General features: G+C 41.0%; 1 pseudogene; it reads right to left on the reverse strand.

Annotated features, from left to right (window-relative positions):
* Positions 1 to 447: 447 nt before the first annotated feature.
* On the reverse strand, positions 448 to 24,951 carry LOC115293539 (annotated as a pseudogene).

Consider the following 24,951-nt stretch of genomic DNA (forward strand, 5'->3'; position numbering starts at 1 on the left):
CAGCAAGGCACTATTGAATGCAGCGAGACATAAATTCCCTTTATCCTTATGAAGGAGACCCCAATTTTGTTGCAGAAACAACATTATCAACTAGAAACACTAATATCCCAGGGTCTCAGTTGTGTTTGGTAAGATGTAAGCAGAAATCTCTGGGAGGAGCTGTGGGAAAGCCCATGTAAGGGGTCACTTCAGCTGGCACATGGCATTTGCCCTTTCCCCTTTCCCCTTTTTTCTGCCGGAAACTCAGACAGGACACTGAGAGGGAAGCAGCCATCTGGTGAATGGGAAGCATAAAGCACAAGCTAAGCTGGGTGGGAGTGGAAGCTGCAGGGAGCCTGAGGGCTGACAGCATGGGGCGCCCAGGAGAGCCCTGAATGCTCTGCAGCCTCTCGTCATGTGAGAAAAATCAGCTCTTGTTCAGCTAAGCAGCTGTGGTTGGGCTCTGTGTTACACCGACAGACCCAGTCCTAACGGGCACACATGTCCACCTTCCTGGGTGGTTGGAAGGATTAGATGAGATGCCTCAGGAGAATCTGAGGGTAAAGGAGAACCCAGCGGATAGAGTTGAGCACTCAGAATCCAGCTTTGGGACCTTGTCCTATTCTTGAGCCCCTGTAAGTGGTGGACACCTAAGCCACTGATATACTTTCTGTCCCCAACCTGATTAACTCCAGGCATAGTAGGGCAGGTGAAATCCTGTGACCACAATGGGAATGTGTCAGTAAATCCAGCTGCAAGGAAGCCATTTAGAAAAATCAGGGGAAGCAAAGCAGAGGATGACATGCATGGTGGTTTCTGAAAATCCATCTGCATTTCTAGAAGGAATTTCTCAGCTTATGTGTTATCAGTGGTAGTTCAACAGCACCTTCTTCACATTCAGAGTAGCATTCATTCATTTGCCAAATTCTTCCTGGGAGCCTACATTGTGTCAGGCACTGTATTCAGTGCTGGAGGTACAGAAGTGAGTAAGATATAATCCTTGAACTCAAACATCTCAAGCATCTTCCTTGGGTACCAGGTTTTTTGTTTGTTTGTTTGGAAATGGGGCTAGAAGATGAACAGTATGTTTGGATTAAATATGAGGGAAGAGAAAGCTCTAAATACTGAAATTGTTATCATTTTGTATCCTCTGACTGATGCTACAGGAATAATGCACTGGGGGTTTTGGGAGGTGGGGGATATTTCCAATCTAGCCTGAAGTGGAAAGTTACTGGCATGCTTAGAAGTAAGCTTCCATAATTATGGGCTGAGGTCAGACACAATATAGAGAGTCCTTAATTTCAAGCATTTCCTTGGGCTGTGAGTAAACTACCACCTGACCCAGGTAAGATATGCTACCTCCTTAATGGAAAATACCCAGGTGGTGGAAATTTTATGTTATTTAGAAATGGGAAGCCATTGGACCTTCGGTGATAACCCCTGCATCACACTCTGACCAGCTGAATGGCTGTACCAGCCTGCCATTTTTCATTTTTAGCTGCTCCTAACCAGATACTAGGGTATGTAGTATAAACCGTGCATCAGAATGCAGACTCTGGGGTAAGAACACCTGACTTTGAATCCTAACTTCTTCTTACCAGCTGGTGAGTAGCTGGGCAGTTACTTGACATCACTGAGTCAATAATTCCTGCCACTTAGGGTTGTCATAGAGATTATAAATAACATACAAAGGTTGGAGAGTGCTTGGCACTGAGTCAGAGCTCAACACATGGTAACTATGGGGGAAACGAGATGGAGAAGGGGAGAGAGAGTGGGAAATCTTTTCTCAAAGGGATGGTCTAATCTAGAGCCTGTTTGCCCCCCATCAGACCTTGTTGTGCGATCTCTGTCCAGACACATACCATCCTCATCAGACCCCAGATCCAGGTCAACCCTGTGCTGCAGAATTCTGCTCCGATCACCTCCAAGCTGCTGGGGCGGACTGGGGGAGCTTTCCAATTCTTTAAATGAAAGCTGCGTTTTGGTGGGTCTGCCAAATGAGTAGGTTTTGATACTCCACTGGATGAATCTGCTTTGTGAGGCTAGTTGAGGGTTTTCATGAAAGCCTTCCCTATGTAAAGACGTTAATTTCCTCATCTCTTCAATGGAGGTAGTTGTCCTGACCTCATGTAATGGTGGGGGGAATTAAACCAAGTGGCAAGCACCTAGCAAGATAACAGAGATCAAGCAGGAGCTCCAGGAAGATTGCTGCATCCTCCCCATGACCCTGCCCTGTCATCATACTGTCCTAAACTGGGAGTATGACTGACAGAGAGCTGAGAACATGTGGCCGGACAAATATAGAAATCCACCTTTTAGCACCTTATACTTTAGTCGCAATTAGTTTACCAGGCCAGCCAGGCCACTCCCTAGCCCAGTTCCATTCAGCCCCAGGGCACACTAGAACTGCTGGGCAGTGATGTAAAAATTGCTGATGTCAAACATGAGTTTCCTCCCCCAAGAGAATCTGTCTTAAGCAATAGCTCCTTGAAAGAATGAGCACCTCTCTGGTTTCGGTTTGTTCTTCTGCAAACTGAGAGCAGAGAAGTGGAGTAACCCACTGGGTGTTGCACAGCTGGAGAAGGCCCCAGGTCTGCTGAAGCCCAGCCAAGGGCAATCATCCCAATAGGTACTGTCTTTAGTTAAAATTATGATATTCTTTCCATCATGGATTTTTTGCATTAATTTTGAGTTTTAAAATATTGTATTAAAGTATTATTTATCTTGATTACTAAGGGCTTTTTTTTGGCACCCTCTTAAATTTTGTAGTTGAGACCATAGCCAAATGATGAGGAGTGTTTAACAAAATACCTCACATCACTTCCCTGGACCCAGAAATTGCATCTAGCAAGAGACACGACCTGGGCATTTTGTCCTTTTCCTTGGAAGGTCATGCTCAGCTATGGTTTTGTGCTGTGTTTCCAGGAGTTGTGACGGCCAGTTACAAGGACAGGGATGAGCTGCTGGTCTATGGCAGAGCTGGACAGAGGTCAGTGAATTTCTGAGGCTTCTGTACAGGACATCAGTTGAAAGTCACTTTAAGACTGGTTAGATTTTGTGGGCACCTAGGTGGCTCAGTTGGTTAAGTGTCCGACTTTGGTTCAGGTCATGATCTCACAGCTCATAGGTTCAAGCCTAGTATTGGGCTCCGTGCTGACAGCTCAGAGCCTGGAGCCTGCTTTGGATTCTGTCTCCATCTCTGTCTGCCCCTCCCTGGCTCGTGCTCACGCTCTCTCTCTCTCTCTCAAATATAAATGAACATTAACAACAACAACAAATTGGTTAGATGTTGACTGTGTCTCTTTTGCAGCCTAAGCAGCAGATTAAATTCCTCCAGGAAGCAGTGTTCATTATTTAACATGCCCCTAGCTTATAGTTAAGCTTTGGGCTTTGGCTAGCTTGACATTTTCAGCCCATACTAATCTGATTTAGGTAAGAAATTGAGCAACAAGACCTGAACTGTGCCCTCAGATACCATTAGACCGAAAGATGGTTGATTTGCCTGGAGGAAACTCTGTGCTTATCAGGTCAAGAAACACGTGAAAGGTTTGCAAAGGAAACATTTAGACAAGGTGGAGCCGGAGATCCAGGTGAAAAGGCTTTTCCTGAGATCTTAGGCAGAGATGGCTGCTCACAGGTACAGCCCTTCCCGTGTGGCTGCATCGGCCTCGGGGAGGTCTCCAGGCTTCTCAAGGGACAACACTGAAATCTCAACAGTTTCTCCAAACTTTACTCTTATATCAATTCCCATCAGAACAGAAGCTCTGTAAAGACAAAGATTGTTGCTGGTTTTGTTCCATGCTATATCCCCAGCAATTAGAAGGTGCTTTACCTAAAATAAGTGCTGATAATCATGTCACTCACTTGATTACAATTCTTCAATCTCTGTTTCTGTTAAATAAACACCAAGGGAAGCCCTTATGTGGCCTGCTTGATCTGCTCCCTGAGGATCTCCTTAATTTCAGGTCAACCTACCTTTTCATCATTCACTGGACTCCAAGCTCAGCCCTGCCAAGCCTTTGCAAATGTTTTCTTCAGCATGGTGAACACACACACACACACACACACACACACACACACACACACGCTTTACACTCATCTCCATGTCATGTTTTCCCTGTAGCTCTTTTCTCAACTTGTAATTAAACATTTTAAAAAATGTATTCCGCTATTTATTGTCTGTTTCTATGTTAGACTTCAAAATCCATGAGGGAGTGAATATGACTCTGTTTTAATAGATGCATATTCCTTTGAAAGACATAGAATAGGTACTTATAAATTTCTTGTTGAATGAATGAATGAATGAATGAATGTCTTTAGTATATATGACTCTGTCCTAGGACAAAGTGTAAATATAATGTTCTCCATCTCTCTTTTGTCCGCTCTCTTCCCTTTTGGTGCTCTCTTTGCTTGTCCCAGTGGCTAATTACAGCCTATGAGCCACCCGAGCTGCCTTATGCACCCCAAACTCAGGTCTGACAGTCTAAACAATGCTCCACTAGGAAGTTCAAGGTTGGAATGTCATGACGTGCTATATATAACATTTAGCTTTTAACAGAAATGCATCCCATTCTAAATACTATGGGAACTTAGGACATTATAGACAGCTTATGGGGAGAAAATTTATGTGAGGACAGGAGGACCATTTACTCCAAAGAGGCAGCCAGCTGGCCCATTGTTTATGTGGACAAATCCTGGCATACCTATCATAATCAATTAAAACCAGGTTCATCTGGGATTTGCTCTTCTTTTAACCATTCTAATTATATATTTCCTACCTTGCACTGTTTTCTTTCCTTACATAGAACTGAAGAGAAATCATAGAAGAGTACCATAACACAATGTTAACAATATTTGTACTTAGGTATTACAATATGAGTGTTTTTAGGGTTTCCTCTATGTTTGTCCATTTAAAACTTTTTTAAAGTTTATTTATTTATTTTGAGAGACAGAGGGTACAAGTAGGGCAGGGCCAGAGAGAGAGGAGAAGAGAGAGAATCCCAAGAAGTTTGTGCACTGACAGCATGGAGCCTGATGTGGGGCTTGAACTCATGAACTGTGAGATCATGACCCGAGCTGAAACCAAGAGTCAGACACTTAACTGACTGAGCCACTTAGGCTTCCCTAAAACTTATTTATTGGTATTTTGTTACTTCCATGATTCTAGAATACTTTTTCGTGGGCTCTTTTCTGTGTTCATTTATATAGTATGTCAGTTGTATAGAGCTATGCTGTCTAATATGGTATCCATTAATGTTATGTGAATATTCAAGTTTAAATTAATCAAAATTAAATTTGATTAAAAACTCAGATCCTCGCTAGCCATATTTCAAGAGCCTATAGTCATATGCAGCTAGTGGCTATTGTTTTGAACAGCATAGCACAGATACAGAACATTTCCAGTACCATAGAAAGTTCATTTGGAAAATGCTGGTATAGAGTGTGTAGGTTTTAACATTTGAATATAAAAACAGAGTCTTACGGGTGCTGAAGAGTATTGCTGATGCAAACAAAAGCTTGAAAAGACCAACTGTCTGGGTTCCTTGTGATCCAAATGCAGTAGTATTGATTCTTCTCTGAGAAAAGACCCTGGTTTGTTCACCAGGGTCCTTCAAATTTTATACCCATGGAAGCCAACTGAGTTTAGCCATCTGAGAATTTTTACAAAGTAATCTGAAAAGGCTGGACAAAATGCCCACCATGATGTGTCAGTCTCTGAGGCTATTACTAGAACCCACCTTCCTATGGTAAATTTTCATAAGCGTACTTGAGATCAGATTTCTTATTTCCCTAATTTCTATTCCCATTAAAAGGCCTTTAGTATCTTTTCCTGACTGACTCCTCTTTAATGAACTACAGAGTAACCTAATGCTAAGGTAAACTTATTATGCAACCAGTCTAAGAAATCATGCTCAGCAAGTGGCCAGGCTTTTCCTTGAAAGGGCAGGGACTAAGTGACCTTTGACACAACAGCACAAGATGTGAGCAGCTAATCTTTCTTTGTAATTATCAAAATCTGTCTGGTGTCAAGATGAATTCCCAAACTCACACTCTTGGTGGCCTAGGGGATGTGTCATGTCTTCCTCATCCATCATTAGCAAGAGGCACCTAGGTTATTAGCTGAGAGGTATAAAGATGTAGTCATTCATAATTTTTTTAAAAACAAACCTTCAGTGAGCATCTACCATGTGCTCCATGCTCAGGGTAGAACAGTAATTAAGGCAGACCTGGATACTGCCTTACAGAGTACCACCTCAGATTATTATAACACCAACCTTAATAAAGTCAAGGATAATCTTAAATAACCAGAAATGAGCTGACACCAAAGGGTTAGAGGTGACTCTAATGTGCAGTAAAGGTAAAACTCCAGCTACATGTCTAAATCAGGAAAGATACTGAACATATGAGTGTGTTTTACATCAATTAGCTCCTCAAGAGACCCCTTAAGTGTCATTTAGCTGTGCAAGAGGAAGGAGACAAAAATCAGGTCCTGTCCTGCAGGAGACATTAATCACCATATGAAACAGTGCTAGGTAGTAAGCTGCCAAGACCTGAAATGAGTTCACTGGCCTTTCTCTAACCACCCCAGGTTAACATGGAAAAGGAAGATCTACCAAAATGTTGATTAAAGTCCATTAATCTTAATGAAACCTTAATGAAAGGTCATTTCCTTAAATAACTAAAATGTGGAGAATGTGTGGTAATGTGGAAACAGTATAGAATAAAAAGGAAAAAAGTCTTCTTAAAATGTCTTTCTGCAAGAAAAAGAAAAGAAAGAAAAATCTGGATATAATCCTAAGAAAGAGGCACTCATCTGATACCCCCACAGAGTATGTCTAATTTCCCAGGAAGTGGAGACTAGTAAATCCTATTGTAAATCTCTCTCCTCTCACAGTGCAAACTTCTAGATCTCACACTGAGATGTTGTAAACACATCTGATTGAAGTTCAGGGGCAGGTGAAGAAGGGAAGGTCATGCAAAGGCCTCCAAGCTCCTAAAATAAAATGATCTGAGGAAAGAAAACTTATAGAGTGATGGTCAGAAGTTAACATAAGGAATTGTGGTAGAGAGTTATCACACGACATGTGAATGTTACTACCTGCCTTTTCAGACCAGTCCACTTTGGCACTGTGGTTGTGTTTTGGAAAATATTTGTCGAGTACAAGAGTGCATAACATTTGAGCCCAAAAAGATATAGGAATCATCAGAGGTTGTTAATTGTTAAAGAGCATGGATGAAATCACTGGACAGTGTAACATCAGAAGAGTGGGGGCCAAACATGAACACTTGAATGTCCCCAAAGTTTAAGGTCAGGACAGGAGATAAGGAATCTAAAAGGATAGAAAATGAGTGGTCAAAGGGAACTAGCAGAGTGTTGCCAGAGAAGTCAAGGGAGTAAAGAATTTAGAGAAGAGATGCCAGTTTACACACAGCTGGAAGTGTAGCCAGCTAAGGATTGTAAACCATCCATTGATTTAGCAACATTTGCTGGAGAAGTTTGAGTGGAATGGGGTGAGCATAACACAGATTGTAAGAGACTGAGGAGTGACAAGGAGGAGAGGAAATGTGGATGGGACCAGCCATTACTTTAAAGGATTCTAAAATGAAGACCTATATAGAGACTGTTAATGAGTTTTTATCCTTGAAGAGTCTGCCTTGCTAAATTGTAGAGTTTTATCTCCAGAATTGACCTGCGTGGCTAAAGGATGGAAACCATGATACCCGACCTTTTGATCTGAGGAAGAATCCCAAATAACAGAGCATTCTAAAACTGGTTCTTCTCTGATTATTATAACCATTATTTAGCCCTTAGAGAAATAATCCCTTTGAACATTTTCTCCACAGCAATTTTTCTTGCCCTTCTCTATAGTGTAGAAATTGCCTATAACATTTAAGTCTGTGGAGTTCAAGAAAAATGCATTGGCATCTCTTCCTTTGAAAAGTGAACTGTGGGGGTTAGTCACACTGAGCCCTGCAAAGTACCCACCAGAGAGGCCAAGAAAGGGTCTCTTAATGTGCTATACACACACTCGGTCTATGTAGGCTTTGGGTAAACAGAGAAGATGATTGATGTGTGTCAGATCCACCATGTGGTCAGTAGGCTTTGCATAGAAGAACACCCGAGAAGTGTTGGAAGGCAGACCCTGCCTCATACTAACAATCATAGCCTCAAAGTTCATATAGATCAACCATAAAAATGCCAAGAAAAATATTTCAATGATTATTTGTTCTACTTCACAAAGCCAAGAGTCCTAGGTTATCACACCATGCTAGTGTTTTCTAAGCTTTCACTCAGCATCAAGTCCTTTTCATAAACAAAATTGTTCACTACATATATCAGATAAAAAAGCTACACTACTATGGTTGAAGCTGAGTGACATAGGGCAAAGTTACCTCCTTGGAATTCAAGACAGGTTAAAATTTTAGCCCTAGAAAAGTGGGTCATGACACTGGCTGCATATTACAATCACCTATGGACAAATCCTAATGCATTTAGAAATCCTGATTTAATTAGTCTAGGGAGAAGAGCTCTTACATAGTATTTTTTAAAGCACTGCAGATGATTCTATTATGCAGTAAGGGCTAAGAACTAAGAACTGCTATCCTAAAGGAAGACTATTTATGGGAGGCTCCATTCTACTACAAAAGATCATATGAATAGTAAAACTGCTATCAAACCAATAGTTATGGAATATTCTGAGGTTGGTTAATCAAATATCTTAGTTAATGAGTATTGATCAGTTTACTACTAGAAACCAATTTCATATGAAATTAGAATTAAATGATGTATACATTACAAAAGTCAGACTGAATAGCTCATTTACCAACATTTAACCAGAAATCATTTCTTGAGTGCCTATTATGTGGCATACTCTATGTAAGAGGCTTAGATAGAGATCTTCAAATTATTCTTCTCCAGCCCTTACTCCGTGGATGGTATAATGTTTGATAAGCTCTGGACTTGCTAGGTTAGGAAACTTCTAGCCTTTCCATGTGTCAAAAGATTTTCAAAGTTAGAAATGGACTCACAGTAAAGGTCAAATCCAGAATGCTGATGGTAAACCCTGGACCCAAGTAAAGGTCAAATCAAGGTTTTATGACCTTGATTTGTACTTATGTGATCCTTTGTTGAGATCTCAGAAAGAGGCAAGAATCTTAAGAGCATTGCTCCACAGCACCCTGACTTGCAGTCTACAGGAAGGAGGGACCTGTCCTGAAGAATTTTATGGGTGTGAATTTTATTTAATAAAGTGGATTTGTAATGTGATGCATAGAAAACATAAAAAATTTAAAGGGAATTTTATTGGCAAAAGTATTACCAGATTGGACTAAAAACGATAGGGTGATACAAAATAAAATGAGATTCTGAACTCCAAAATTAATATAGACAGAAACTAAGCAAAGAAAGCAACTCAGTTGGGGGCACCTGGGTGGTTGCTTAAGTGTCCAACTTAAGCTCATGTCATGATCTCATAGTTCGTGGGTTTGAGTCCCGTGTCAGGCTCTCTGCTGACAGCTCAGAGCCTGGAGCCTGCTTCGGATTCTGTAACTCCCTCTCTTTCTGCCCCTACTCTGCTTGCACTTTGTGTCTGACACTCAAAAATAAATAAACATTGGGCGACGGGGAGTGGGGGGAGTGAGAAGGAACTCAGTTGTGAACTTGACCCTTGTCTTACAGAAAGGAAAGAAGTTCTCTCAGGCGAGAGAGCCAGGGTGTAGAGGGTAGAAACAAGAGCCACTAAGGACAGTAGGTTGGAAAAAGACTCTGAAAGGGCAGAACTGGACCCTAATCAAGGAGCATTCCCTGCACTGTAGTAGGAGACCCTGACAACTGGTGCCCAGGTGGATTTCACAATTACTGTGAATCAGGGAAGCTATGTGCTCCCATTTGCTCCCTTTCTGAATGGGAGAGTCCATATTCTTATTCTTTCCTTGTCTCACTTTTGTATGATGGGTGTTCAGGGAGGCAGGCAACTTGTCTGTTTAATTCACATATCTTTGCATAGATATGAGCCATACTGATTGTCTATATTCAGGGGACTGTCCCTTAAGAGGCTCCTTTATATCTGGATCTGATTTAGATCACAAAATCCTAGCTCTCAAGTCTGGGCCTGATGCCATAATGGAATGAGAATTTTGTAGGGTTTTGGAAGGGATGAGTAAATTTTGCATATGGGAGGAATAGAAATAATTTAGAGTTTATTAAGGGTAGCCACGGATTCTCTGCTTTCCTTACATCAACAGACGAAATTTATCTTCCCTCCCCTTGAATCTGGGTTGGCATTACGAACTGCTTTGTTCAATGTAATGTGGCAGAAATGATGCCAGTCTAGTCTACACTTTAAACATTGGCAGGATTTGCTTTATTAGTGTCTTGAGATATCATGTCAAAAAGTCCAGCTACCTTGCTGAAGAGACCACATGGCCAGCCCCCAGCTAGTTCAGCCATCTCAACCAAAGTGCCAGACATGTAATGAAGTCATCTTGGAATAATGCTGCCTTGAGACTCCCATGCTGTGAGGAAGCTCAAGTTCCGATATGGAGGAAGCACATGGAGGAGAATGAAGACATGACAATTCATCGTCCCAACCTGGCTGCCATCTGAATGTAGTTATAGGACTGACCCAGCATAAAACTAGAAGAAAAACTGTTCTTTAACCCACAAATCATGAAAAATAATGAATCATTATTGTTTTAAGCCATTAACTTTTGGGAAGTTTGTTTTAGAGAAATAACTAACTAACACCATTGTGAGCTACAATTGGGGCATTTAGATACGCCAAAGAAATTTCAAATAGAGACCCTTAGCTGGCAGTTCAGCTAAACCTGATATTTTCTATTAGCAATTTTTTAAAACTGCATCTTAGGATGACATCAACAAAAACAATCCTAGAATACTTGAATAAGTAAACCAGAGTGTAATGCAACCTTGATTCCACTTGATTCCACATCTAGTTGGACAAAGTTATGGGAAAATTCCTCAACAGATATTTATCAAGGACTTCCTATGAATGTCAGACAACCTAAGGAGAAAAATCTTATTACCAGTTTCTAAGGAAGAACAGGAAGTGAACACCTAAATGATCCAAATAATAGCCATTTCAGACCTTAATTAACTGAACATTAAGGAAGTATTTCTTTTTCTTCTACTGTTTTTCTGGGAGAGATTATGTAGGATTGTATTGTCGTTAGTTATTTATTATATATTTGGTAGAATTCTCCAGTGAAACCATCTGGACCTGGAGATTTTTTTATTGTTACATTTTTGAAATTATGAATTCAGTTTCCTTAATAGTTACAGAACCATTCAAATTATGTCTTTCATGTTGAATGAGTTATGGTAATTTGTGCTTTTCAAGAAACAAGTGCATTTCATCTAAGTTGTTCAATTTGTGTGTAGATTTGTTCACAGTGTTCCCTTATTATCCTTTTGATGTCTGCAGGGTCTGTAGTGACAAAACCTACTGCATTTTTTAGGTTAGAAATTTATCTTTGCTTTTTCTTTGTCAGTCTTGCCAGCATTGTTCAGTTTTACTGGTCTTTTCAAAGCACCAACTTTTGGATTTGTTGATTTTCTGTGTTTCAGTTTTAGTGATTTCAGCTCTTAACTTTACTACTGCCTTCCTTCTGCTTGCTTGAAATAATTTTGCCTTATTTTCCTAGATTCTTGAGGCTTTTTATTCTATATAAGAAAATACTACTTCAGTTTATCATATATGTTTGTGTTTCACTAATACAGTATATTTAACAAATATTATTTAGTAGCTGTTACTTTCATAGAGCACATATAACATGCTTCCTTTATGGTCATGTGATGCCATCAAGGTGGATCAGAAAACAATAGCAAAATTCACAAAACGTATGTCAGTTAAAAAAAAAAGCTATCAAACAATCAGTACTGGCTGATATATCCCCCAGTGTGCTTAGAGAGGCCAATCAAGATAAATAATACCAGTAAAAGGAGCAGACCATCAATGTTTTTTCCTGCTGCTCTAAAATTTTCCCCTATGCAGTAACCTAGCAGTGGAAAATCCCCAGCCTGAAGGTTAGAGGAAGTGTGGTAAACATGTGCTGGTCACTAGATTTATCTTTCATGGTGTTTCCAATAATAAATGGCTCTCTGAACAAGAGAGAATCTGAGTGTGTAAGGCTCAGGTTAGCAGCCAAGCTAAATAAAGAACAAACTGTGGTTCAAAAGAGATCATTGGCATGTTTTCTTATATTTATATTGGTGGTCACTTGGAATTACTTAGTATATTCTTAAGAGGCAACTGAATTTTAAAATCATACAATTATTCTTAGAGATGTATGGACCCAAGAAGGAAATAGGGACCCAGACTGATTAACTGACTTGCCCAAGATTGCTCAGTCAGTCCCAGAAGAGCCTGAGCTCAGACTCCCACCCTGTTCCAGGATTTATTTATTTAGTCAACAAATATTTATCGACTGCCTACAATATGTCAGGAGCAGTTGCAGATGCTTGGAGGCAAAGGAGGCAAGAGTCCTTGACCCCATAGAGCTGGCAGAGGAAGAGAGATAATAAACAACTAATGAATTAATGAAGTGAATTACACAGTACATTATGTGGTGACAGGTGCAATAAAAAAAAGAAAGTAGACCAAAGGAAGCAGAGTCAGGAGTGCTAGCAGAGGTGACAGCAGGGTCCAACTTTAAACGGTGTGGTCAGGGCAGGCTTCATTGAAAACACTGTGAGAAGGCAAGGAAATTAGCCATGGGGGCAATTGTCTGGGAGAGAGCTTTTCAGCAGAGGGTAGAGCCTTAAGGAAAGAGTGGGCACAGAATACTTTCTAAGATGCACCTGCCATGCTTGAGGAATTCAAGCCCTCTATTAACCATCTGCAGTGTGTCCTCTAAAAATCATGGAACCTAAAGACTTTGAGAGTTGGGGGAGACTGAAAAAGTGTGCAGTCTGCCCTCCTAGCCGTGCAGGAATGTTCAGCACGGTGGACCAGGTCCACAGTTATCCATGCTCCAAGCAAATCTCTCTAATCCAAGGTCTTCTGGGTCACAGATCTGCTTGTGCTATTTTTTTAGCCACTTCCAATGGTTAGAAAGTCTTGTCTTTGTTGAGCTGAAATCTGCCTCCCTGTGGCTTTACCTTATGATTCCACTTCTGCCCCCTCCCCTACCTCTCAGCCATGACATATTTGTCTTCTGTCTTCTATTCTTGGCCAGCTTTGATGTTCTTTTCCAGACTACTGCTTCCCAAACATTTTCATTACTCATTCTTATCAGTAAAAGAAAAAAGGGGAGGCATCTATTTCCCATATGTATCTATTCACTTCTTTATTTTAAATCATGTATATATTCTACTATACCAACACATCATATATATTAAAAACAGACAAAAAAGAAACTAAACAATGATAAATTTAAAAATAGATAGAATTTAAAATATTTTCTTCCCACACCTTGTGGATCATCTTGCTCACTTTGGATATCTACTCTAGGAAAATTTTAGTTTCTTTGTGTCCCCCCCTAACTAATGACTGGAAAACCACAGTCTCACAAGAATATTTACATATAACATAGTGACAAAGCTCAGGCTGAGGAACAGAGAAAAGCCTGCTCCATCTGGGCTCTATCATTGTCAGTTGCATGATTTCATACAAGTTACTTAACCTATCTATGCCTTAGTTTCCTCACGTCTAAACATGTAGTGCAAAGGGTTGTTACATAGGGGCGCTAATGCTTTGCAATGCCGTGGGATAAAATGGGATAATCAACAGAAAGTACTTACTACAGTATCAAGCACAAAGCATGGAATAACAGTTAAGTAGTCACTGTTACATGGTTTTCAGACAACACCCCAGAAATAGCCTCTCAGTCATACATGCCAGTCATTTGGTCAGAACTTCACCTCCAGTAACCCACGTTACTAAGTTCTGACTCTAGTAGTAACTTGAAAGTCCTTGAAAATACTTCAGTGCCTTTTGCCATTTCATTCCAGTCATGGCATCTTTCTTTCAGTTGTTTGTGTATCGTGTTTCCTCACACTACCCCAGGGCCTTTGCACATGCAGTTCCTCTGCCGGGAGTGATGTTCTGAGCTATTTTTCACCCAGCTGACTCCTACTTTTCTCAAGGATCCTTCCACTATCATCCTCAACCAATTCATACTCCTTTGTTGTTTTGGATAACTTAATGAAGGTAGACTGCTGTAGTGAACAGATATCATTTTTTCAACCAACGTATGTTATTTCTTTGGCAAGGACACCTCTGAGACAGTTTGGCACAGAAGAAAGAAAGTGGGCTCTGAAGTCAGTAGGGGCTGCATTCAAATCCACTTACTAGCTGTGTGGCCATGAGTAAGGTACCTCATCTCCTCAAGCTTTAAGGTAAAATTGGGGAAATACTTGTCCCAGAGGACTGCAGGGGACATAGGAGACTACATACATGTGTTCAATAAATGGTAGTCATTGGTATATTTTTTATCTGCAGGGTTAGTTATCTTCCATTTATAATTCTACCTCCACTGCTAAAAAGGCTCAGAGTTTATAGCCTATAAGCAAAATTTGAATTCAAAAAGTCTCTAAACTCCTTCCACCTGGGCTTTTAATGAATTTGCTGGCCTTAAGGAAAGTCATGTGCTGGAAGTAGATTATCTGTGAGGAGAAGCACATAAAACCAGCCATTAACTTGTTTCAGGAGTTCTGACATGAGGAAGCAAAAACCGATGAAGAAGAAAAACGCCTCGTGGAATACAAATGCTGCAAAGTAAACTGCTTTGTTACTAGTATACACTCTCATATAGTATATGGTGTATCCCCTAGGAATTCCCTAAGGGAAATATGCAGGCAGCGCTTCTGGCCACCCGCAAACACGGACAATGAGTCAGAAGCATAAAGTGTCTACCCAGGTGCCCAGGGCAATTCCCTGCACCCTAGAAAGTCTCCTAGCCACCCTCGCTACCTAACTTCTTCCAGAAACTCAGAAACAGTCCACTCAGAAGTCCACTGAGGCATTTGAAGAGACAATGTCTCAGTAGGGATGAGGCAATGAAAGATGATGCAGCTGCAAATAACAAAGGCAATAACCATTTCCTGAGTAACACCCGTGTGTCAGACACTGTGTTTACAAACATTGCCTCTTCTGAAAAAGGTAATGTGCCCCATACAGCCCTGGTTAAAGCGTCCCTCTAAGAGGCAGAAGCCTGCAGTATTAAGGCAAAATTACTGATGAGCACTCCATCTTCTTCTCTTCTCCCTGAATGCCTCCTCCAATCACCTCAACTCTTCTCTCCATTGGGAAGCGTATCAAAATGAGTAGAGCAAGGCTGAACTCAGGCAGGATTAAATCAGCACTTGTAGAGCCACGTGGCATAAACAGACGTGGCAAACGCCTGCCATGCTTCTGTATGATCTGTGAAAGGTAACCCTGAATTGAAGTGAATACTCGCCCTAAAACTTTCCATACGGCAGGTAGGCATTGGAAAATCACAAAACACTGGTGTGCAAATATGAATCTCATGCTATTTTTATACCTTTGACTAGCCATATTCCTTTGACTAGCCCCCATATTTTCCTGGCAACAGGAGAACCAAATTCAGGACAATTTAGAGAAGTCAGACCAATCCTCTAAGTTTTTTAGCCTCTTTTAACTGAAACATAATCTCCCTTCGGTATGTATTTGGTCAAATCCAACAGTTATCATCCCTATCATCATGATTTGTTTTCATCTAGTTCAATACTCTCTCCAAGCTTCCGCTCATCCTGACTGACTATTCCTGGCAGCCGCAGGCTCACAAAGGGAAAGAAGAGACCTCAGGGCACGTGGCTGAGTGTTGGCGGTGGAAGGTTCTGCGGTCGGTTTGTTCCTTAGCTGGCTCCAGCCACTTGTATCCTTGTCTGCTGAGAGCCCTCAGGGGTGGTGCATTTGATGTGACCTTCTGCACCGCTCTAAGTGTGGATATTTTCACGAGGGTGTGCTTTCCTCCTCTCCCCCAGAGGACCATCTCCAGTCTCCCGTGACACTGGTCCTTCATCAGGCCCCGCAGATCTGGGTGGCAAGCCAGTTTGCATGCTCACCAACTTTCAGAACTCCCGCTGAGCCCATGGAAAACTTGCACACCTTTGTCACACCACAGAATGGTGACTTGGGCTGTCCCCAGACACCCTCTCCCTGTCTCTCACCTGTACTGGCTGACGTGGCGCGCCTCTGTGCATTCCTGGCCCTCCAGAAGGCTCCAGATGAGAAACACACATCAGCCCTATCTTTCAGAGTGATTCCCTCAAGAGTCACGGAATGGGTTCTCTGACCTCCTTCTTCCCCAGCACTGGAAGGTTCCACAAACTCTCACTTCTCCAAAAAGAGCTGGTCTCACTTCCCCCAACCCATTTTTTGAAAATTTTTTAAATATTTATTTTATTTTTGAGAGAGAGAGTGCTAGCCGGGGAAGGGCAGAGAGAGAAAGAGGGAGACACAGAATCCAAAACAGGCTCCAGGCTCCAAGCTGTCAGCACAGAGCCTGATGCAGGGCTCAAACCCAAACTGTGGGATCATGACCTGAGCCAAAGTTGGACATTTAACCAACTGACCCACCTCGCCCTCCACCCCCCAGCTCTTTTAATACATGCTAGTGGCAAAGGTCACAAATCAGGTCTGGTTTGCTCAAATCAGTTTCATCTAACACCTGGCAAATTCCCCACTAAGCCTGGCTGTGGATTATCTACTTTCTTTGCTCTTGGCACTCATGGTGGAATGGCACGGTGGGGCTGGGGAGTGATGACAACGAAAGAAATAGAATCCATACTCTGGTGTCACTGCCACATGTGCTGCATGGTGTGCTGCTCCATCTCATATACCTGCACTGTCCATTTCCAAAGGACAGACGCCTACTACAGTCATTATGGTCAGAGACTCACCATGGCTATGGACAGCATTTAAACAATATTTTAGAGATAATTTAGTCCAATTCCCTTAATTTGCAGATAAGGAGATTGAAATCTATATGTATGCAAAGATGAAACTTAGATTTTCTCCCATAGCTTGTTCCTTTGTGCCAGAAATTCTGGGAATTTTTAAGTAGGAAAAAATAGGTGTCAGCTATTTCAATACAACCTACGAATGAAAGATGATTAGAATTACAGTCTGAAATATTTCAAGCAATGCTTTTAAACTCATTATTTCCCGGTGCCTTAAAAAAAAAACACCTCTTAAATTCAAAGAATTTTTCCAACTGCTACATTTCCTTTTGAGGAAAATCTTAATTTGTCTGATCGATGTAGCAAAAAGTACTTGGAAAGCCAGACAGCCACAGACACCTCTGTCTTTCTATTTGCGGGAGCGGGGTAAAAGGGAGGTGCGGTTGATCATTAAGGGGAGTGTGAAGGTTAACGTCCTGTGTCCCCTGGGCTGGGCTATGGTACCCAGATATTTGGTTAAATACCAGTGTAGATGTTGCTATGAAGATACATTTTTAGATCTGATTAACATTTAAATCTATAGACTGAATAAAGCAAAGGAACCTTCATAATGTGAGTGGTCCACCTCAAGTCAGTTGAATATCTTAAGTAAAAGCCTGAAATCTCCCTAGGAAGAAGGAATTCTGCCTCAGACTTGAATTGCAACATCAGTTTCCCGTCGGGTCTCGAGTCTGCTGGCCTGCCCTGCAGAATTCTGACTCGCAAGCCCCCACCGCTGCGTGTGCCAATTCCTTAAAATAAATCTCTCGTTCTCTTCCTTCCTTCCTCTTTCTCTATCCCTCTCTCTCTCTCTATTTTTTTCATATATTATATATTTCATATTTTAATATATGTTGTATTTTATTTTAAAGTTTATTTATCTTGAGAGAGAGAATGAGAGAGAGAGAGGGAGAGGGAGAAGGAAAGGGAGAGAGAGAGAGAGAGAGAGAAAGAGAGAATCCCAAGCAGGCTCTATACTGTCACCACAGAGCCCAATGCAGGGCTCAAACTCACAAACCATAAGTTCATGACCTGAGCTGAAACCGAGTCAGATGCTTAACCGACTGAGTCACCCAGGTGCCCTAAAATATGTCATATTTTAAAATATATCTTTTACATTTTATATATTACATATTTATAGATATACAACATAAATGTGTATATAGAGAGAGAGGGGAAGAGAGGGAGGAGGGAAGTATGTACACATGCGCGCGCGCGCGCACACACACACACACACACACACACACACACACACACACCCTATTGGTTTTGTTTCTCTAAAGAATTCTGATTAATACAGGCGGGTCACAGCGGCTGATTAATCTGCAGTGATTCACACACTGATTCACGCCAACCCTAACAGTGGCCCAATGAATTCCGTGAACCCAAAGATTGAGCCCTGACAATTACCTTCACCCAGAGAGACTCTGACCTTCTCACCAAGGCCAGCAACGAGAGATGCAAGCCTGAGATGTCCCACCGGTCCAGGGTTCACTGAGGAACCCGAATACCGTGTCTCATCTTCCCTTGGTGCCAATGGGACCTTCCAGGCCGGGAGGGTGGGGGGGGGTGGGGAACGGGGGGGGGGGGGGTTTCTGCCAAGCCACCGATCCTGAGGAGGGAAAGCTGAGGGAACAATAACGTTAGGCCTGGAGTTAGGGTCTTCTCTGTTCAGGGTTAATCCATCCTCTCAAGAGGAAGAAGAGGCCCATAGCCACAGCAGCAGGACAATAAATACCCTCCAAATATCCCAGCAGGTAGCTGCTTATGTCTCATTGGCCAGAACTTGGCTGTCTGGCCACTCCTAGCCACAAGCGAGGCTGAAAATATTTGGCTCTTTTGGTCTCTGTAGTAGAAGGAAGAACATCACAGTATATCTGTGTTTGATATGAATATGAATTCTGCATTTTTAAAGCAGTGTGATAAAATATGTTTGCATATTGTGGGAAATTTTTGATATAATGCGACTCCTCCCATGATGAAAGTTATGTTGAGAGCCACATTATAGGTGAGGGTTCTCCAAATTGTGGGTTATGGAATTTATTCCGTGGGACTCAACTAGGTGGAGGGGAAGGAAGGAGAGAAAAGGCAGAGGAGGGGAGTTGGGGGAGGGGAGAAGGGTGAAAATGGAAGATTAGAATAGAAAATATCGAGGTGACATTTTCAGTTAGATGTGTTTTTCTCAGTCTTGGTTGCAGTCAAAAAAATTGAAAGTTACTGTCAGACATCATGTGATTGACTCGTGCTTTCAGAGGCTCTCGTGTGTGTGGCTTTGTATAACCCTGACCACAGCAGGTGCACTGGCTCCTGCTCTCACTTAGCATCTTTATTCTTGGAGTCTTCCTCGCCCCCCCCCCCCAGCCTCCAAGTGTGTCTCTCTTGTGCAGTAAACCCTGCTTGTGCCTGGCACTCCCTCCCCACTTCTCTTTCCTTGAGTTACACCTGGATCCAAGTCGAATCCATTTACAACATCCATTTTTGCTTTCATGTCCACTAGGAAATTTGCTTCTATTTCCGGTCCCCCACTCTCCAATATGCCCTTTTAAATGGTCAAAACTGATATCGTTAGTGTCAAATTCAGCTTTTCCTGCTGACCAGCCAAAATTCGCCATCACTCTGTGGACATGTGTGTTTTGGGAGGTGCTCCCCCGCTCCCTCTCGGAGAGCTTACGTCTCTATCGCAGATTCAGTTAGCATCTCCTTTATGCCAAAGGTTTGACTACTGTTATTTCCAGTCCATCCTGTGCCTCCTGTCTCATACTCCACTCTCGAAAGTCTTGAAGTCAGCATATCTGAAATGACATGAAGTCCATCCCGACTCAAAAGTGTTTTTTCCTCCCAATTTCTCCATCTCTGTAAATACTGCAATCTTCCGGTGACCCAGGCAAGTATTATAAAACCGTCTTTTCTTCTTGGCCCCCTTTGTTCTTCACTGCTTCCTAAAGAACCATCCCATGCCCTGGGGCATGGAGTGGGCTCTGCAGAAGATCTGTCCCGCCCACTGGAAGGGTGCAGTCATATGAAAGGATACTTAATTCCTCGGATTTACTTCTTCAAAGAGAATCATGATTTTTAAAGTTCCAGATGTAAAATGAATTGGTTTTTTTTTTTAATGAGGAAACATCCATTTGTATTTTTTAAACAGTTTCAAAGTTTAAAACAATGCTGAGAGGTATTTAACATGTTAATTATTACTCTCCATTTAAACAACTATTTGGCAAAGCATTTAAAAAGTCATGAAAACATTTGTACATGTGACATAATAATCAAAATTCTAAAAAAAGAAACGACTAGATTCCAAAGTGATTTATTATAAGTCTATGGAAAAATAGAAAATAACCTAACAGTTACTTTAGGAGAATGGCTTGGTAAATTATGCTTCATAAATTGTCAATTTCAGGGGTGCCTCGGTGGCTCAGTTGGTTAAACATCTGACGTCTGCTCAGGTCATGATCTCACGATTTGTGAGCTCAAGCCCTGCGTTGCTCTCTGTGCTGGCAGCTCAGAACCTGGAGCCAGCCTCAGATTCTGTGTCTCCCCCTATCTCTGACCCTTCTCCACTTGTGTTCTGTCTCTCTCTGTCAAGAATAAATAAACATTAAAAATTTTTTCAAAAAATAAAATGATCGATTTCATTAGATGTAATGCAGCCATTAAAATGATAATTACAAAAATTATGTAGCAACCTTGAAACACACAGAAAAGAAGCAGCTATGATTCGAGCCAAGTTAAAATCAGGCATGTATTTGGCAAAAACTGGAAAGAAATGTGGAAAAATAATTTAAGGTGGTGGAATCTGAACCATTTTTTAAATTTTATTTTCATTTCTTCATTTATTTCCAAAGACATCATGGTATAGGTAGGTAGTGGCTCTTAAACTTTTTTGACTATGACTCATAGTGAAAACTACAATTTATATCATCAACTAGTAAGTGTACCTACCCATAGACATGTTACACACTTGTGTAAAAACTATTTTGTTGTATTATCATTGAAAATGATACATGGAAAGTACATTGAAAGATACATTAATTTTCACATTTTAACATCTCTAGTGTATGTGCTGCCAAAGCAAGCACAACATTTTAACATCTCTAAATTGAGATGTGTGTCACAATTGATGAGATCTAGAATTTATAATTATAACCTTTTTTTTTCTTTCTTGGAGGTACATAAATTAAAGGTGCATCTCATAATTAGTGTTTTCACGTTTGATAACATATAGTAACAAATAGAAGTTTCACAATACAACTACCACATGTGATATATTGTGACATTTTTTCTTTCCTATTTTGTATCTTTTTAATTTTTTAATGTTGGCAGCAACTCACTAAATTGAGCTTTACAATTCTTTTGTGCAGAAGCTGACCCAGGGTGGTCATGTTTTTGTATGACTCATGGGTTAAGAATGGTGTCTACATTTTTAAGTACTGGGGCAAGAGAAAAAGAATATTTCATGATACTCAACAATGAAAGGAAATTCACATTTCAGTGTCATAAATCTTTCTCAGAACCCAGCCACCCATTTGTTTGTAGATTGTTTCTAACTAACTTTACAAGGGCAGACTCGAGTAGTTGTGACATATGGTCACAAACCTGAAATATTTACCCTGCGGCCCTTAACAAAAAAGTTTGCAGTCCCTGTGCTAATGGATTGCAACTCACTGTTTAAGACACTTCCCAAGTCATGGCAGGAACACAGAAATGGAAGATCTGGGTCCAAATTCTGGCTCCACCATTGCTACCGCCTTTGCGTTTATAAACTGGATACAATGCCTAGCCGATAGTGCTCCTGGGATTTTTGTGTGATCACTTATCTAAAATGCTTGATCCATGGTGGGTGCTTGAACAAATGTTAGGTTTATCTTTCCCCTTCCCTTTACATTTTGCTTAAGCTCTGGCCCCCACTCTTCTCCATGGAGGTCACCGATGAGTCCTCACACGCCACCACCTCCTTCTCAGGGCAGTCTTGACGGCAAAGTCCAGAGTGGTCCTCCACAAGTGTGACATTTTTGATGTTTCACATTTTATCCTAAAAATTTGGGAGCATTTAAAAATTGTATTCCAAAGCATACCTAGATTTGTCTGTACATAAGAGTAATTATGAGGTGGAGCAAAATGGACATTCCTGGAAGACCATCTTTGTCTGGTGGCTTTGCTGCTGCGCTTTCTCGGTTTGAGGAGCACGGGTTTATGCAATGGCATTTGTTGTTGCTGTTGTTGCTATTGTTTAAGGAGCTTTCTTTTTCCAGAACTCACCTTCATCATTTGGTTGTAGTTATACAGGAGTGGAGAGAAGCTATCTTTAAAGGAGGATATGTGGGTTTGGCCATTGAATGGAAAGTATGAGTATTTGGGAAGAATCATTAAAACTCAAGATCAGTCCTGAGCTTACAGGTGCAAAGCTGATTTTTTTCCAGAGTTCCCTGAAGTGGTTAGGATTAGCTGGACTTCCTCAGCTGACAAAGCTCATAAGAGACTCATGCCAGAGGCTAATTTAATAATTTGCAAAGATAAATTATCAAGTGCATTGAAAGGCTATCATCACTTTTTTCCCCTACAGATAAAGTTATATAGAAAGCCAAATCATAGCCAGCAGCCTGCTTGCTGACATAGAATCAGATGAGTACAGGCAAAACTCACAGATCTTGTGGACTTGACTCCAGATGACCATAATAAAGTGAATATTTCAATAAAATGACTTAAATAAATTTTTGGCTTCATGGTGCATATGAAAATTATCTTACATTAATACTGTAGTCTATTAAGGGTGTAATAGCATTCTGTCTAAAGGAATAATGTGCATACCTTAATTAAAAAGTACGTTATTGTTAAAAAAAAAAAACGCTACCCACCATCTGAGCTTTCAGTGAGTTGCAATCTTTTTGTTGATGGAAGGTCAACAAATCAACTTGATGTTGATTGCTGCTGACTGATCAGGTGGTGGTTGCTGATGGTTGAGGTGGCTGGGCAATTTCTTAAAATAAGACAACAATGAAGTTTGCCACATTGATTGACTCTTCTTTCATCAAACATTTCGCTGTATCATGAGTTGCTGTTTGATAGCATTTTACCCACAGTAGAACTTCTTTCAAACTTGGAATCAATCCTCTTAAGCCACTTTATCACCTAAGTTTATGTAAATCCTTTGTTGTCATTTCAACAATCTTCACAGCATCCCCACTAGGAGTAGATTCCATCTCAAGAAACCATTTCCTTTGTTAATCTGCGAGAATCAACTCCTCAGCCATTAAAGTTTTGTCATGAGACTGCAGCAACTCAGTGCCATCTTCAGGCTCCTCTTCTAATTCTAGTTCTCTTGCTATTTCCACCACATCTGCTGTTGCTTTCTCCGCTAAAGTCTTGAATCCCTCAAAGTCATACCTGAGGGTTGCAATCAACTTCTTCCAAACTCCTGTTCATGTTGATACTTTGAATCTCTTCCCATGTATGATTAATGTTCTTAATGGCATCTAGAACGGTGAATTCTTTTCAGAAGGATTTTAATTGACTATGCCCAGATCCATCAGAAGAATCACTATCTTTAGAAGGGATAGATTTTCAAAATGTATTTCTTAAATAATAAAACTTGAAAATTGATGGGCACCTCGTGTCTCAGTTGGTTGAATGTCCAACTTCAGCTCATGTCATGATCTCTCAGTTCATGAGTTTGAACCTCAGGGGGCACCTGGGTGGCTCAGTCGGTTAAGAATCTGGCTTAGGCTCAGGTCATGATTTCACGGTTTGTAGGTTTGAGGCCTGCTTCCGTCTCTGTGCTGACAGCTAGTTCCGATTCTGTGTCTCCCTCTCTCTCTGACCCTTCCCTGCTCATGCTGTCTCTCTCTGTCTCTCAAAAATAAAAACATTTAAAAAATTAAAAAAAAATTTTTTAAAGTGAGTTTGAGTCCCACATCAGGCTCGCTACTGTCAGCCTGTCAGTGCAGAGCCAACTTAGGATCTTCTGTCCCCCCTCTCTGCTCCTCCCCAACTTGCAGTCTCCTGAAAATAAACTAAGTATTTTTTAAAAACCTTGAAAGTTGAGATTACTCCTCGATCCAGGAACTAAAGAATGGATGTTGTGTTGGCAGACAAGCAAACAGCATTAATCTAATTGTATATCTCCATCAGAGCTCTTGGTTGACCAGGTGCATCACCAATGAGCAGTAATATTTTGAAAGGAATCTTTTTTTCCTGAATGGTAGGTCTTAACAGTAGACTGAAAATATTCAGTAAACTATGTCATTAATAGATGTGCTGTTATCTGGACTTTGTTCCATTTATATAGCACAGGTAAAGTAGATTTGACATAATTCTTAAGGGCCCTAGCATTTTTGGAATGATAAATGAGCATTGGCTTCAATTTAAAGTCCCCAGCTATACCAACCCTTAACAAGAGAGTCAGCCTGTCCTTTGAAACTTTGAAGTCAGCCATTGACTTTTCTCCAGCCATGATAGTCCTAGATGGCATCTTCTTCCAACATAAAGCTGTTTCATCTACAATGAAAATCTATTGTTTAATGTGGCACCTTCATTAATTGTCTTAGCTAAATATTCTAGATGACATGCCGTAGCTTCTGTATTGGCACTTGCGGCTTCATCGTGTACTTTTATGCTGTGAAGACAGGTTCTTTCCTTAAAACCCATGAACCAACTTCTGCTAGCTTCATACTGTTCCTCTGCAGCTTTGTAAACTCCCCCAGGCTTCATAGAATTGAAAAGAGTTAGGGTCTTGCTCTGGACTAGGCTTTGGCTTAAGGGAATGTTGTGGCTTCATTGATCTTCCATCCAGACCACCAAAACTTTCTCTGTATTAGCAGAAAGGCTCTTTCACTTTCTTATCATTCATGTGTTTGCTGGACTAGCACTCTTAATTTCCTTCAAAAACTTTTCCTTTGCATGCACGACTTGGCTAACTGGCACAAGAGGCCTAGCTTCCAACCTACATCAGCTTTCAAAATGCTTTCCTCACTAGGCTTAATCATTTCTATCTTGTGGTTTAAAGTGAGAGACGTGTAACTCTTCCTTTCCTTTGAACACTTAGAGGACAT

The sequence above is a fragment of the Suricata suricatta genome, chromosome 6 (genome assembly GCF_006229205.1).
Source record: "Suricata suricatta isolate VVHF042 chromosome 6, meerkat_22Aug2017_6uvM2_HiC, whole genome shotgun sequence".
Classification (NCBI taxonomy): Eukaryota; Metazoa; Chordata; class Mammalia; order Carnivora; family Herpestidae; genus Suricata; species Suricata suricatta.